Genomic DNA, 14,434 nt, shown 5'->3' on the forward strand with positions numbered 1-14,434 from the left:
AGGTCAACTCCGGCGGTGTCGCCACAAGTTGAAATGGGGTAACCGCCATTGAATCTCAGATCTAAAAAACTGCTGCTTTATTTTTTTTAGAATTTTTTTTTTCTTTATTTTTTAAATCCATTGGGTGAATACAAAGGGTAGTGCACATGAAGAACACGTGGGAAGCCCTTGTGCTATCCTAGGCACTTTAACATTGATAAAAGACAGTGCGCTAAACCTTTTTTCTTCAATGATTCGTGATCTTCACTTGTGTCCATGGATTACATGAAATCCTCTTCACCTTTAACCACCTTTATCATGGTAGGGAGAACACGTCAATGTGAGGATCGGGTCATCTAGACCCCATAGGATAGCACAAGGGTTAGAAGAGCTATTGCTCACTGTTGGGAGAGTGGTAGTGGGAAATGATCTAGATTGGCAAGAGTAACAAAGATTCATGATAAGACCCTAGTTAAGGATTTTTTGTACTCTTTTCTGGGTTTTTCCAACCATACAAGTTTTTTTTATCTCCATATGAAGATGGAGGTTAGCAAAACGAAGGAAAATCGGTAATGAAATCACAGCAGACTGGTTAGATACGGTTCATGCTTCATTCATTCCCATTTACGCAGATGGCACTAAAGATCCAGAAACAAAGGGGACTGTTTTTTCTTTCTGTATCCCTAAATTAGGAAAGTATGTCGGAATAAAGACGTAAATTGATCCTTCAGTTTTTGCAGTTGAAATGTTGGCAATGTCGTTTAGTTTACACTTGTTAGAACAGATTAGAATTGGCGATTGTGTAATTTGCTTAGACTCTGTATCACCGATGTCTTTGAAATCTTTTTCTTCCGATAGCAGGTCAGATCTAATGTACGAAAGTCTGTTCAGATTGGAGACATTGAAGATCAGTATCAGATTTATGTGGGTACCAGCACATATGGGGGGGGGGTGAAATGGCTGATTTTCTGGCAAAGCAGGCGTTAAAATGTGGTGTGGAGCGAGAAATTACGTAAGGAAGAACAGAAGTTGGGACAATTATTAGGAGGCGGTTTTTTGGAAAGCTGGCAGGAACAATGGGAAAGGGAGAGGACATGAATTCACTATACAAGACAAAGTGGAGAAAGGTATGCATCCTAGATCAAACACCAGATATCAAATCCTAATATCGCGATTCAGGATGGGGGACACGGCTTTAAATAATACATTACATTTACTGGGGAAACATCCTACTTGTCTGTGTGATTCCAGGAAAGGGGAGGAATCAGTGGAGCACATTTTGTGTCACTGTGAATTGTATGGGGAAGAAAGACTGGAGGATAGAGTACGGTTGCCAGAGGGAGAGCAGTTGAGTTTGAGAAGGCTTTGTGGAGGGAAGCAGAATTTCAGTTGTAATTGTTTTTGTTTTATTTTTTTTATTTGTTTTAGGAGAACTGGAGAATATAGTTTTTGTTTTAGTTATACAGTCCCCCACTCCTACTCGGACTCCAACACAGTAGGTGGCGGTATTGCACCGTGCCATTGGCGCCTTCCGCGATTGAAACCACAAGAAGAAGAAGAAGAAACTAGCTTGTCATCCCTGAGTTCCAACTCCATCCTGCTCCATGACTTAGCTCGAACCAGCACATTTCAACTAAAAAATAGCTCTAAATCTGCCACCATGACGGATCCAAGAATAAGACAAATCAAAATCAAAACGGGCGTCGTTAAGAGGTAAGGAATTGTTTTTAACACGTTAAAAAGATCAAAACAAATATTTATTAGATAAACGGATTGCAGTTGTTTGGCTAATGCTAACAAGCTAACTAGCTTAGCTGACCCGGCAGTCTGATGAGGCGAACACCGAAATGGGAGAGCGTTTAGCGGCGACGTTTCAAGGATGGACCGCTGCTGGTGGTGCAACTTAGGCCTATGGTTGGCGGCTACCTTGAAAATCCGTAATCTTATTTTTGCGTGACTTTTTAAACGCCTTTAAGTTTTCAGCCAAAGTATTTCGAATAATTGTATTGTAGTTGATTTTTTTTTAAAAAAAATATTGTGTTTAAATATGAGTTTAAACAACTTGTGGACTACTTGCTAGTTAGCGCAACAACGTCATCAGCAAATCGACTGAGCATAAAGGTATCTTTTCTTCCACATTAAAATACATTTGGAGGATACAGTTACCCGCAATGAAGTAAATAAAATCTGTTTGTTTAAACATGCAGAGATGTTAATGCGTTTCTCAACATAACATCCTATTCTTCCTCCTCACAGCAACTCTGCTGCATTGATTTAGCAGTATGATAAGCAAGCTGTGATAAACAAAATACTAAAAATAAAAATTCAGTTTTGTATTCCTTGAACTTATCTAACTGTTATGTAAATACCTGATAATGATGCAATAATAATAGAAATTCGTAATAAAAAAATGTTGGTAATATAAAACGTAATGTGGTGGTTGGTGTTATTATTGTGGTCTTTAAAACGTTAGAAACAGTGACAAGAATCAACACAACACTTAATTTTAACTTTTTTAATTTGAGCTGCAAGTAAATTCATGATCATTTTTGAAATACGCTTAGTGTGACATTTTCAGCAATAATTTCTTTAATGTCTAATCCTGTCCGATTAATCGCGGTCTCTGTTTTTCAGAAATTGTGTGGCTTAAAATGAACTTTTTTTTTTTTTAGAATTCAATTAGCATTTTCAGTGACTTTGTCATCTCTTTGTACTGAGTTATTGCAAAATTATGCAAATGTTCATAATTAAACCAGATAGAATATTGTTCAAATGGAATCGTTTTCTTATTGCACTACTGATCAATCTGTGCATTAAGGTAAATGCAATTTTTTGATCTAAAACTTTAAGTGTGGTTTTTGAATGGAGCAAACACTCAGTATGATAAACTAAGATGGAGTCTAAGTTGATGTTTGTCTTCTTACGGAGGTCCTTTTTGTTAAACTTAAATGCTTCTCTTAAGGAACCTTCAGTAAAACACATGTTTTTTTAAATTTGATCCAAAGAAATAAACTGGTCATAGATCCAACACATATCTCTGGATATACGTTTTTGAACATGTTAAAGTTCAAAATACTAATGTTTTTCAGCTGTTCCCCCATTTACACTTGTTCGTTGTAGTTTGCAAGGATTATCAGAGTTTAGAGGTGAAATTTCAATCTGGACACCAAATTACACCAAGACATAAACCCGGCAAACTCTTAGGAATAAAAAGTGTTTAGAACATGTGAACCTTCAAATTTCTTATTATTTTCTTTCACAGTGAAGCTCCATCTTTGTGATTGTGTTCATCAGCTGGAAAGTTTTAAAAGCAGAAACTGTAGGTGCTTGTTGTAAAAGCAAGCTAGTCTCTATTCTCTCCACTATTTCAGTTCAACATTAAGCAAACCTCTAGGTTGTGTCCGAATTCCCTCACTATTTAGTGAACCACATATGGCGTTTGCCATTTTTTTTCGGGATGTGCGAATCATTGACTGTATTTGAGAACTGGAACGAGTAAATGTGACGTCACCCATAACATGACTTCTGTTTTCCTCACCAACAAAATTAAGTCTTGCACAACACGGACACCGCCATGTTGGAACCAGACGTCGTCAGTCAGTAAGCAATGATTGGTCCAAGTCGGTCTGAGTCGACGTTTCTATGGCAACTACTTCTGCCATTGAGGAGTGAGCTTGTTAGAGATGGCTACACCCTTACCACTCGATAGGCGAAATCTGTCTATCGAATATTTTGAACACTGGATGTGAGACCAAATACTTTTATTGAAAACCTGTACTACAGAAAAAAAAATATGATAAAATAAGAGAATTATCCAAAGAAATGTTTAAAAAAAAAGGTATCGGAGCAAGAATGTTTATTCTGACCAACAGACTGACTGTAACAGTTGTTTATTGATCTAGAGAGCACCGTGGGAATTTGGCTTCTTGGAGCCAGTTGCTACTTCCTGTTTGAAGCATGGAGGAGGGTAATTCAGTCCAGTTCTCGTATACAGTCAGTGGTTCTGTTGAAGGATGAGTTTCCTTCAGAGGGCATGGCGGGTCCACCTGCTGTCGGTCAGCTACAGTAGGGCTCTTGTCCTTCCTGTGCTGAGCTTTTCAGGTTGAATAAACTCTCTGAACATCCGACAGGAGATATATCTACCCCCCCCCCCCCCTCCAGACCAAAGCCACCATCCTGACATGAACCTTTAATCAAACTGTCTGGTGTAAATGCACACAGTGTCACTGCTCTCTGTGTCTTCATAATTTCGTGTCCTGGTCAGCCTCCCGTTTCTTTGTCTACACCCGCCCTCCACCCTCTCATGCATTTCGGCATAGAAAAACCAGCCAGCTCTTTTCATCGGGTCTATTCCAGTCAGCGCCTCTGTGCCCCCACCGAGGCGGATGCCCTTAATAAAATGACAACAGTAATTTGCTTTTGTCATTCGGCTGCGAGCTCAGACTGCAGCACCGCTCAAAAATACAGTGCTGGAGAAGGTGGCCGAGTGTGTGTCGGCTGGCCCTAATTCCCTTTCTATTTTCCAGAGAGCTGCCTTTTCCATTAAGCCTGAGGTGGCAGGTCTATTTAAAACCAGCCACAACCCCACCCCTCATTCATACAGCAGCCTAGTCTGGAGAAATAAGGAATTAACATGAGGGCTGGAAGGGGAGGAATGGACGTTTTGTTATTAGACTGTTTTGGGGTTTTATTCAAATGATTCCGGCCTCCTCTCTCCGCCTCCTTCAGCCGTTGCCGCGAGCCGGCGGCATCACTCAGGAGCTGCCGCTGCATATGGCGCCCGCTGAAAAGCTCCTTGATGGAACCGTATTACAACCAGTTGTAATTGATGTAAAATATGACAGAGTGCCGCTGGCGTCCTCGGATAGGCGAAGGCGCAGCGCAACACGGAGGGAAGGGTCTCCAGTAATGTGACGGACTAATGAAGGATTACTCACTTACACACACACAGCTGATTTCGTGCAAAATGAAATTTGTGTTGTCATTCAACAAGCGGCCACAGCCGGAAAAAGACAATTAGTGTGAAATCATTATCAATAGCAATATTTTCAGACTCCATTATGCCAATCAGGGTTGATTCTGTTTAATAGATTTACTTCCATTTGGCCGGTAATTGATAAATAATCAAAATTTATCAATGTACTTAGGCCCATTTTCACCACCAATCAATAAAAAGAAGCCTATTTACCAGCTGACTTGGTTCAAATTAGGGATTGAATTGACGATCAATTAATCTGTAAGAAGTAGTAGTAGTGTGTGGGAGTGTGTGTGTTTGGGGGGGGGGGGGGCATGAATGCGTCAGATAATGATTTGTGAGCTGGGAGGGGGGGGGTGATACAGTCAACACGTGCACAGTTATAAAGTGCTAAAACAAACAGCCATGGTTATCATTAGTCAAGTTCACGTTCAGTTGGGTTATTCTTTTTTCCCCTGATCTATTTAAAAAAACGCAAACTGAAATTAAATTAGTTCTACCAGTGAGGGAAATTAACGGCCACATTTAAAGAAACATTGATCCAACTATAATGTTTAACTATCTTTTGTGGGGGGGGGAGGCTGGACTCAGATCTACAACTGGAATGACAATAGAATGAAATGAGTATTTTTGACTTTCAAAATAAAAGTTAATTTATTTTTTATTTTTTTATTTTACATTAAATTTGAAATGTATACATCTTTAACAATCTGATGAGGAAAAGCGGTTATTATCTATTTTGGGTCACCAGAATTGACTAATACTAGTTTCCAGCTGATGTTCATTGTGAACTCTTTATCACAGTCTGTACGAAAACCAAACTGCTAACATGAAACCATCTAAATGTGAAGCTGGATTCACATGTAGACTATTGTCAAATTTTCTCAACCAGGTCAAATAGTAGGATTTTAGATGTTTTAAGGCTGTAAAACTCCTAACTGTACGCTTTCTACACTTTTTGGACACCCAAGGCTCAAACTTTCATAAGTGCAGGATTCTAAAATTAAAACAGACGTGTTTGTTGGTTATGTAGATTTGGAAAACTGATCCCATTCTGTACAGGAGACACGGCATGGCACGCAGTTGGTTCAATGTCATTTTTCATAAATGTTTTGTTTTACCGTCACCAATTAATAATTTCTTTAATTTATTTTTTTATAAACAAGCAAATTTCGTGTTTGTTGTTGTCAATTTTTTTACAAAATACATAATGTATGAGGGAAAAAATGAATTCAGTTCACACCACAGATTGGTTTTATTGATCCGTAAAGACAATTAAGTTTTTCTTTTAAACTTTTCTGAATAAACTGGGGAAGGTGGAATACTTATTTTTGTAGTTATTATGTAAAGTCATTAAAAAAACTCAATTATAAGCGATCTATTACTTTTGAAATAGCCTTTTTTTAAACCTTTTTATTTCTTACAAGCATTTTATAATATTTCTCTTCTTCACATTAATTTATATTTTTTCCTTGTAAATACTTTGCCCCTTTAACTATGCACAAGTTAGTGGTTGAGTGTTTTGCTCAAGGGCTATTTGACCTTTGACCCTCGTTTGGCTTTAATTCAAACGTTGCCCTTTCTGTAACTTTTTTCCTCAGTCATCAATCATCCCAGAAGAGGCAAAGTGATGATTGAAGAAGTTTTTTGACTCAAACCTTCTCACTAAAACAAATGTCAGACTTGTGGACAACCTCATCTGCAGAACAAATCAATATTATAAAAACCGGTAGGTTTATGGTCTTATATTGTCTTTACCCTTCAGTCAAAACCACCACTGATCTTCACAGAGAGCGCCACCTTCAGGTCAAAACTGTTTGATGCGTGTTCGTTGTGGTTTCAAGACGTGTAACAACGAAGATTCATTGTGCGCTGAGATGCTGTCACTTTAACCCAATGCATCATGGGAGATGTAGTGCAAACAGCTGCCAAACGCAGAAAGACTCGCTTCTCTGAGCTTCTTTGTTTTGTTCTCTTGTTCCACGGTCTGATACCGGATTCTGTGGAAAGCTACACCGCTAAAGACGAGCTTTAGCTGGTATTTTTGTTTAGAACTTAGAGACTTTATGAACTAAATCAGAACAAGGTAGTGAAGACTTGAACCAATTGGTCAGACTGATGACGTGTGATTAAGCCTCAAAGAATCATTGGTGGAGACAGTTAAAGGGGCGGGACTTTTTAGAAAACTGTTATAGCTGCAGCTAAATTGTGGTACCGTCATTTTTATCAAACACAAAGAAAAAAGTCTTTTACAATCTTTTATATTCCTAACTACTCAGTGTTTTATCAGGACCTGTTTGGATGAACAAAGAGCTGATATCCTGGAGATGGAAAATGTTTTTAGATCAGTTAATGAGGGTAATTTCCCACGGCACACTGGTGGAAACACACTGGTCTACAGTGACAACTCAATCCATAAAGTTACTGAATATTATGAGGAGTTCAGGTTTGCAGATGATTTCCTCACCACGATGGCGGTTCGCCATGAGGATGAACAGGCTATCACAGAGCTTAAAAATCTGTTTTAAAGCAGAAAAAGCCACAAAAAGTATCTACCTTCACATTAAAAGTCTCCCTCTGAACATCTTTTGATCCATTTTCAAAATATTTTAAGTGGTGTTTTTATTATGATTATGCTGATTTAAGCCAAAATCCAAAAACTGTTTTCTTGGACATAGTTTGTGTAGAGCAGCAGGAGTTCATTAATAATTTACCCCAGAGTTCTGCCCGTTGGCACCGAGCATCTCCGCCCCCCTTCCCTTCGCTGTTGCTGAGAGCTTGGAGTTGGGAGCTTCTATGTCTACGTCTGCTCCTTATTCACAACGATTCGAATAAAGAAAGACTGAGAATTGCAATTTTGAGCTTTCTTTTCTTTTCTAAATGTCCTCCATGAGTAAAATACCACAAGTAATGTCAAAGACAGGATTTTCATCGGGGTTGGTCTTTGATTGAGGTCAGGCTTTGATATCCTTCATGTTCAACGATGGTTGCGGTTAAAGCGCATCCGTGTCGTGTTTCTCTCTTCTTGACCTGGACTTGGCAGCAGAAGCAGGAGTGATGCTGCGTGTTACTGAGGTTTGCTTCTCGCCATCCTGTGGGAGATGATCTTCCTGTGTCGGTGGAGACGATGAGGACTGATGGCCTCCTCTGTAAAAAGTGACCATCGCTGTGCTGCTTTCATGCTCCAGCCCTGAGTTCACCTTTCTGAAGAACTGCACCGTCGCCGGCTTTAACCCTTTCTTCCTTTGGTTTTTCCTAGACTGGCGAAGGAAAAGGTGTCTTACATCTCCGAGGAGAAGCAGCAACAAGCAAAGATTGAGCGTATGAAAGCAGAGGACGGAGACGTCTACGTCATCAAGAAGCAGGTATCTGAGGCTACAGCCATCCTGATCTTTAGCCACAGGTCGGCCATGTTTTGGTCAAAGTGACGGGGTCACCTCATTTAGTTTTGAGAGCCACCTCAGTGTGAAGCCCCAGGTCATTACAGATATTTCTAAGCAGGTTTTATGATCAGAAATAAAAGCAATCTTTTATTTTTGAATTATTTTTTCTTTCCACCCACATTTATTTGTAAGAAATAAACCAGAGGACTCATTTGGACAGAATTAGACCAGTTTACACCTGACCTTCCCTGACTATTTATGATTCTAAACAGATGGTTTTAGAATGACAGTAAATAAAAGAAGAATTCACAGAAGAAACTTTATCTGGTACTTTGAAGCCTTTTTATTTCCTTTTCTGCTCTCTTACAGACGTATATCTTTGTCCTACAGCACACATTACTTTTGATGTTTTAAGTCATTTCAGTGAGAGGAAAAAAACACCAGAAAACTTTGCTTTAGATTTATGTATTCAAAGCTTTTTCACTGTGAAAGACAGAATTAAAAAATCAGGGAAAACGCATTGCTTGTTTTGTAAAGAATGTATTTGTTTTACAAGTACAGAAAATGAAAATATAGTTCCTACACAGACCTGCTACGACGACTTTAAGAAGCTCTTCTATCCTCCACTTGTTACCTGTATTAATGTCACCTGTTTAAACAGAATATTTGTAGAAAAGGCATCTGTCCACACAATAAACAGCCCAACTACTACCTGACTACCATAACGAAAAACAAAGAGCTGTCAAAAGACAAGATTGTAGACCTGAACGAGACTGGGATGAACCAGTCAACAATAAGCTAGAAACTTGCTGAGAAGAAATCAACGGTCTGAGCAGTTATTGGAAATATAGGATTACTGACAACCTCTGGTGCGGTTCAAATGATCAAGAGATCTAGAGGGGAGACATTGTCAAGAATTCAGATCATTTTAGAGCTCAAAAGGTACCCCTGCTTCAGCCAACACACATCTCTAGATCCGCCTAAAGTTCCCCAGAGACCGTGGGAATGATCCAGAGGGGGATTGGGAGAAAGTCACGTTTTCAGAGGAGACCAAAATGGAAATCTTTGGTAGAAACGCCACTGGCCATGTTTGGAGGAGGAGGAATGCTGAGTTGCATCCCAAGAACACCCAGTGTGAAGCACGGGGGTGGAAACATCATGATATCGGGCTGCTGTGCTTCAACGGACGCAGCACGTTTGATCCGGCTCAAGGGAAGGATTAATTGGGGCCACGTGTTGTGACATTTCGGACAGAAACCGTCCATCGGGAAGACCATGGACGCTGAAACGTGGCTGGATCCTCCAGCATGACATTGATCCCGAACACATCGCCCAGGCAACCAAGGAGTGGCTACGTACAAAGTGGGACTGCACAGTATAAGGGGAATTTGCAACGTGTGCTAAGTCAACATGACCTAAATGATACCCCAAATGACCCACGTCTGCACACCCCTGAAAACAGTTTGCATAGACTTTTCATTGGAAGTTGCCACGGGCGACATGAACGTGACTTTACAATGTTTCTGTGGTGAATGTTACAGACTAAACTCAGCTTTTTAAGTGTGCTCTGCATCATAAAACCCAAACCGTACTCGCCAACGTGCAGGCGGCGGCGTAGCCGGTGTTGTGTGGTGTTACCGTTCACACAAACGGCAGACGAACAGTTCAGCGTTTGTGGCGTTTGCTCATTTCCCGGGCGGCGGTTGTGTTGCTGCAGCCGCTCCACTGGTATTAAATGTTTAGATTAGTGGGCCAGATGGATTATGCTTGAAGATGAGGGGTCTGAGGAAGGATGGGTGGGAGCTTTATAGCTTAATGGAATCAATAGGTTCTAAGTGTCGTCATAATCCCGCACTGATGGGATCATTCCAGCGTGCTGGGAGGGCACCCTGACCCCCCCTTCCCCGCCTCGCCATGCACCTCCGCTCCCCTCAGCTTCAGCAGATGAGTGTGTCAAAGTTTTCTGCAAGCCGGCGGCGAGGATGTGTAACTGTGTGATGCTTCAGAGGAAGCATCTGTCAGGAGAGACTGTCTGACGGTGTTAGCCTACTCCTCTATGCTCTTCAGGGGGCCGGTGGGGGGAATTCCACATTAGCCACGGCTGGGCAAGTCCAAGGTTCCTTCATTCATCCAGGTGTGCAGGCGGTCCCCCGCCGCCCGATCGATAACTCAATAACATTTTTCATAGTGCCGGCTCGTGGAGACGCTAACCGGAGAGCGTGAGGGACTCCCCGGCCGGCGTTGGTGCCACGTCTGTGTTCCTCCAGATGTTTCCTTTTAATAAAAGCTGGTAACGAGGTTTGGAAAAACACTTTTCTGGTTCTTATGAGGCTGATGTGATTTCAGATGGAGGTTCTGCAGGAGTGCAAAATGATGATTCCAGACTGTCACCGCCGTCTGGCCATCGCACACGCAGACCTGCTTCAGCTGCTCGTAAGTTCCAGTCTTCCTTTAAAAAAAAAAAAAAAGGTAAAAATAGGATTCTTGTCAGGGAGAATAAAATTAATATATTAAAAAGAAAGCATCTAAGCTCTTAGGATAGTGTTGACAGAACTCTTATTCTCTAATTTTATGAGAATAAAGCTGTAAAATTAGGAGGAAAAAGTCATAATTTTACAAGCAAAAGGGCCTTGTTTTGTTGAAAAAGCCTCCAACAACCGTTAGATGTATAATTAAACGATGTTGTTTCACTAAAAGTCTTTGTGAAATAATTTTATTTTGGTAATATATTGGCTCTTTTAATTCAGTTGTCCCCAACCTTTTTGTCACCGCAGACCGGTACAACGCAAGGCACGTTTACCGCGGACCGGTGTGTGTGTGAGTGTGTGTGGGGGGGGTGAGTTGCATCCAAGACACTTTTACCGTGGACCGGGGGTGGTATTTTCTCTTTAGTAATAATATTAACAATAAAGAAGTTTTGCTCATTTTGGTTGTTTGGGTTTAATTTTAGCGGGATGTATCACGTGACGTTTGGTGTCGCGACTTTGACGAGCTTTAGTGTGACGGATGTAACAGAGAGAATCCGGTCACTTTTCAAAATAAAACGTTGTTTCAAAAAAAAACAATAAAATGGAAATTATTTTTTCTTTCTATGCGTCACCGTGCCAAAATTTCCCGCAGCCCGGTACCGGTCCGCGCCCGGTGGTTGTGGATCACTGTTTTAATTGACTTTTTTCCTCAAATATGACTGTATTCTTCTGAAATTGTGCTTTTGTTCTCATAATTTTACAACTTCATTCTACTTAATTTGTACTTTTTTCTCATAACATTATTCTCGTAAATTTACAACTTTTTTTCATAATTTAACAGCTTTATTCTCATGAATTTATTTTATTTATTTGCTTTAATTGTGACCCTAATACTCCGTTGGTATTTTGCAGAAGATAAAGATTTGATGAAACAAAGTTGTGTATTTGTTAAAGTTGTTTCTGATTTGTAAAATCGAGTTGTGGGCGGGACTGTTCTGCGTGAAGTAAGCCTCCACTGGTATCCCATCATCCCTGCATTTGCACTCTCTCCTGCTAGCTTACAGCCCCTTACAATTCCATGCTAACATTAGTGGCACAGCAAAAATGGCGAGCAATGTCGGATCTATCCAGCCGTACAGTTTAGACATTGGCCCGTTTTAGTTGCTGCATCACAAATACAATCTTTTTCAAACAGCATATTTTCCGTCCGCTCCCGATTTGGATAAAGAAATACTCAGAAATGCAGTTTTCATCTTAAATTATTATATGTTTGTCCTCCATTGCAAGTTAAAAACACCAAAAGGATGGTTTTCAACGGAGTGGGTCTTTAACAGACGCCTGCTTTGTTTAGTTTTGCTCTAGGAAAATTCTTAAACGCGCTTTTGACAAGTTCACACAAATCAGCAACTTTATTTTATTTAATCCCAATCTCCAGATGATATTTAAACTTTCTTTGGTTTCTAAGTTTTGCGTTGGACCAATTAAAATGTCTATTTTTTTTTTTTTTCCCTTAATCGGTCCGGCAAATTGAAGCAACAAACCAGACGCCAACTTCAGCCTCGTCCGACTTTAAAGCTGTGATGGATAAAACCACAAAATAGAAATAATACATCCGTCATAAAAGCAAGCTTCTTTTTTCTACATATGATAACGATGACGATAAAAACGTGAGTGCATCATGTATGCAACGTCTTCAGCTGTGTGTTTGCAACATTAAAAAGGCAGTTGCTGCAAATGCAGAGCGGCTTGGTACGTGGGAGCAAAGTTGCAATTAATTCATATTTCAAAACAAGACTTATGTTTAGTGCAATTAAGTTTTCTTTGAAGTTGAAGGCTCGTCTTTTGTTACTTCTCCGGCTTGTTTCTCCCCAAAGACACTTTCCAAAAATGTTTTGTATTGACTTTGTTACCTTTTAGGCTGTTAACTTAGCGGCCGCTTCACGAAGCTAGAGGATGTATTTAAGAGTCATGGACGGATGTGGAGGAGAGAGCCGGGTAGTTTTTCAAAATAAAACTCCCTTCCCGTTCAAAAAAAAATGAGAAACAAAGCAAAAATAATTTCAGTTGCCAGATGGTTTTTTTTGTGTGTTTACCTGTGGCCCAGGGGTTTGGGACCAGTTTTGTAGGCAGATAACAGTTTTTATACAAATCGGTTTGGATAAAAAGTTTAGAGGCTTTAGTCTCCATAATTCAAGTCCGGTCAAGATTTTGACTTTATTTTAAGATTTTACCTGAAGTCTAAAGTGACGGTTATTCATTCATTTTAATCCATAATTTCTCAGAGTTGGACCGTTAATTTCAGGTTATAAAATGCAAAGTCTTGATTTTTATCGCCCATGATCATGAAATTAATAAAAGTTCCTGGAGTTAGAATTCTGACATAAATCTCAGTTTGTGTACCAGACTTGTTTTTTCTGTATTAATACATGAACGTTGAGTTATAATTGAGATTTTGGCAGAAGAATTAGTTTATTTAGGAATTTCAAGGTCAAAATTGCATCTAAAGTCTGAGATTGAAGAACTTTATTCACGTCTTAAAGGTTTTAAAACTAAAATTTTGACATAAAAGTGAAGAATTTGAGCAAATACTACATTTGTGCTTCAGATAAATTGACATTTAGAGATGAACACAATTTAAAAATATAATATATTTTGATTGCTATGTTTGAATGAAACCTCATTTCCCGGATTCTGTTTTCTTACCGAAGTATTTTACTGTAAATCTCAGAATAATAACTGTAAACTCCTGTGATTATAAAATTAAAAGGTTTAAAATGTCAGAATGTTTCAAAATCCTGACATTTACATCAGAATTCTGACATTAAGGCCAGAATTTCAGGGAAAAATCAATAAAATCCGGTTTGTGTTTGTGTGACCCGTGACGTGTTTCCTCCCCATCGTACAGCATATCAGATTATAAATTCTTTTTATGGCAAGAAGAAGCCAAAACCCGTCTCAAGTAAAACCTGCGGGTCTCTACTGTAACTTCTCTGAGACCCCCCCCCCCCCCCCTCGTGGCAGCTCATTAACGGGGCTGTTGCCACGGTGACCACCTCAGGATTTCAGATGCTCTCCATCGAGGCCACGCCGTCCTCCGTTGCGGCTAAAATGAAGTTTTGTGTGGTCGTTTGTCCGTCAGTGCGGCTGCAGGCGGCGGCTCTAACTCCAACTGTGTGTCTCCAGGAAGCAGAGGAGGATCTGGCGGAGTCAGAGGAGTACAAAGAGGCCAGGACGATGCTGGACTCTGTGAAGCTCGACGAATGACGCGTTCCCACTCTGTCGCCTACAACGTCCATTCCATTCGTCAAGGCCTTTCCCGGTGGAACCGTGAAGCCCAGCCCAGCTCACTCTTCGTTTCTGCTCTGTTGTAATTATTTCTGCTTTGTGAAAACCACTAGAACACGGTGAAAAATGTTGACTATACACTGAAAAAACCTGGACTTCTTTTTGTTTTGTTTTTTATTTCAATGATTCCTAACGATGTACGGTGGTAAAATCCAGTTTTAAACGTTTGTAAGGACACGTCGTGTCCCCAAATTGATGCATCAGCTGAGTGTGTTTCTCTGCTGCCGTTTACAGCTGTGATCCTGATGCCTTCAATAAAGATGAGAGCTCTTTGGGGAAGCCTG

The 14,434-nt window shown here is 40.2% G+C and overlaps 1 non-coding gene across 1 annotated transcript; it reads left to right on the forward strand.

Annotated features, from left to right (window-relative positions):
* The first annotated feature begins 1,535 nt into the window (after positions 1–1,535).
* Positions 1,536–10,767, forward strand: LOC101175093 (tubulin cofactor a). Its single transcript, XR_013659425.1, has 3 exons — positions 1,536–1,692; positions 8,214–8,319; positions 10,684–10,767. It is a non-coding gene; the product is annotated as a tubulin cofactor a (transcript).
* Positions 10,768–14,434: the final 3,667 nt, after the last annotated feature.

The sequence above is a fragment of the Oryzias latipes genome, chromosome 12, assembly GCF_053564925.1.
Source record: "Oryzias latipes strain Hd-rR chromosome 12, Olatipes_Hd-rR_3.1".
Classification (NCBI taxonomy): Eukaryota; Metazoa; Chordata; class Actinopteri; order Beloniformes; family Adrianichthyidae; genus Oryzias; species Oryzias latipes.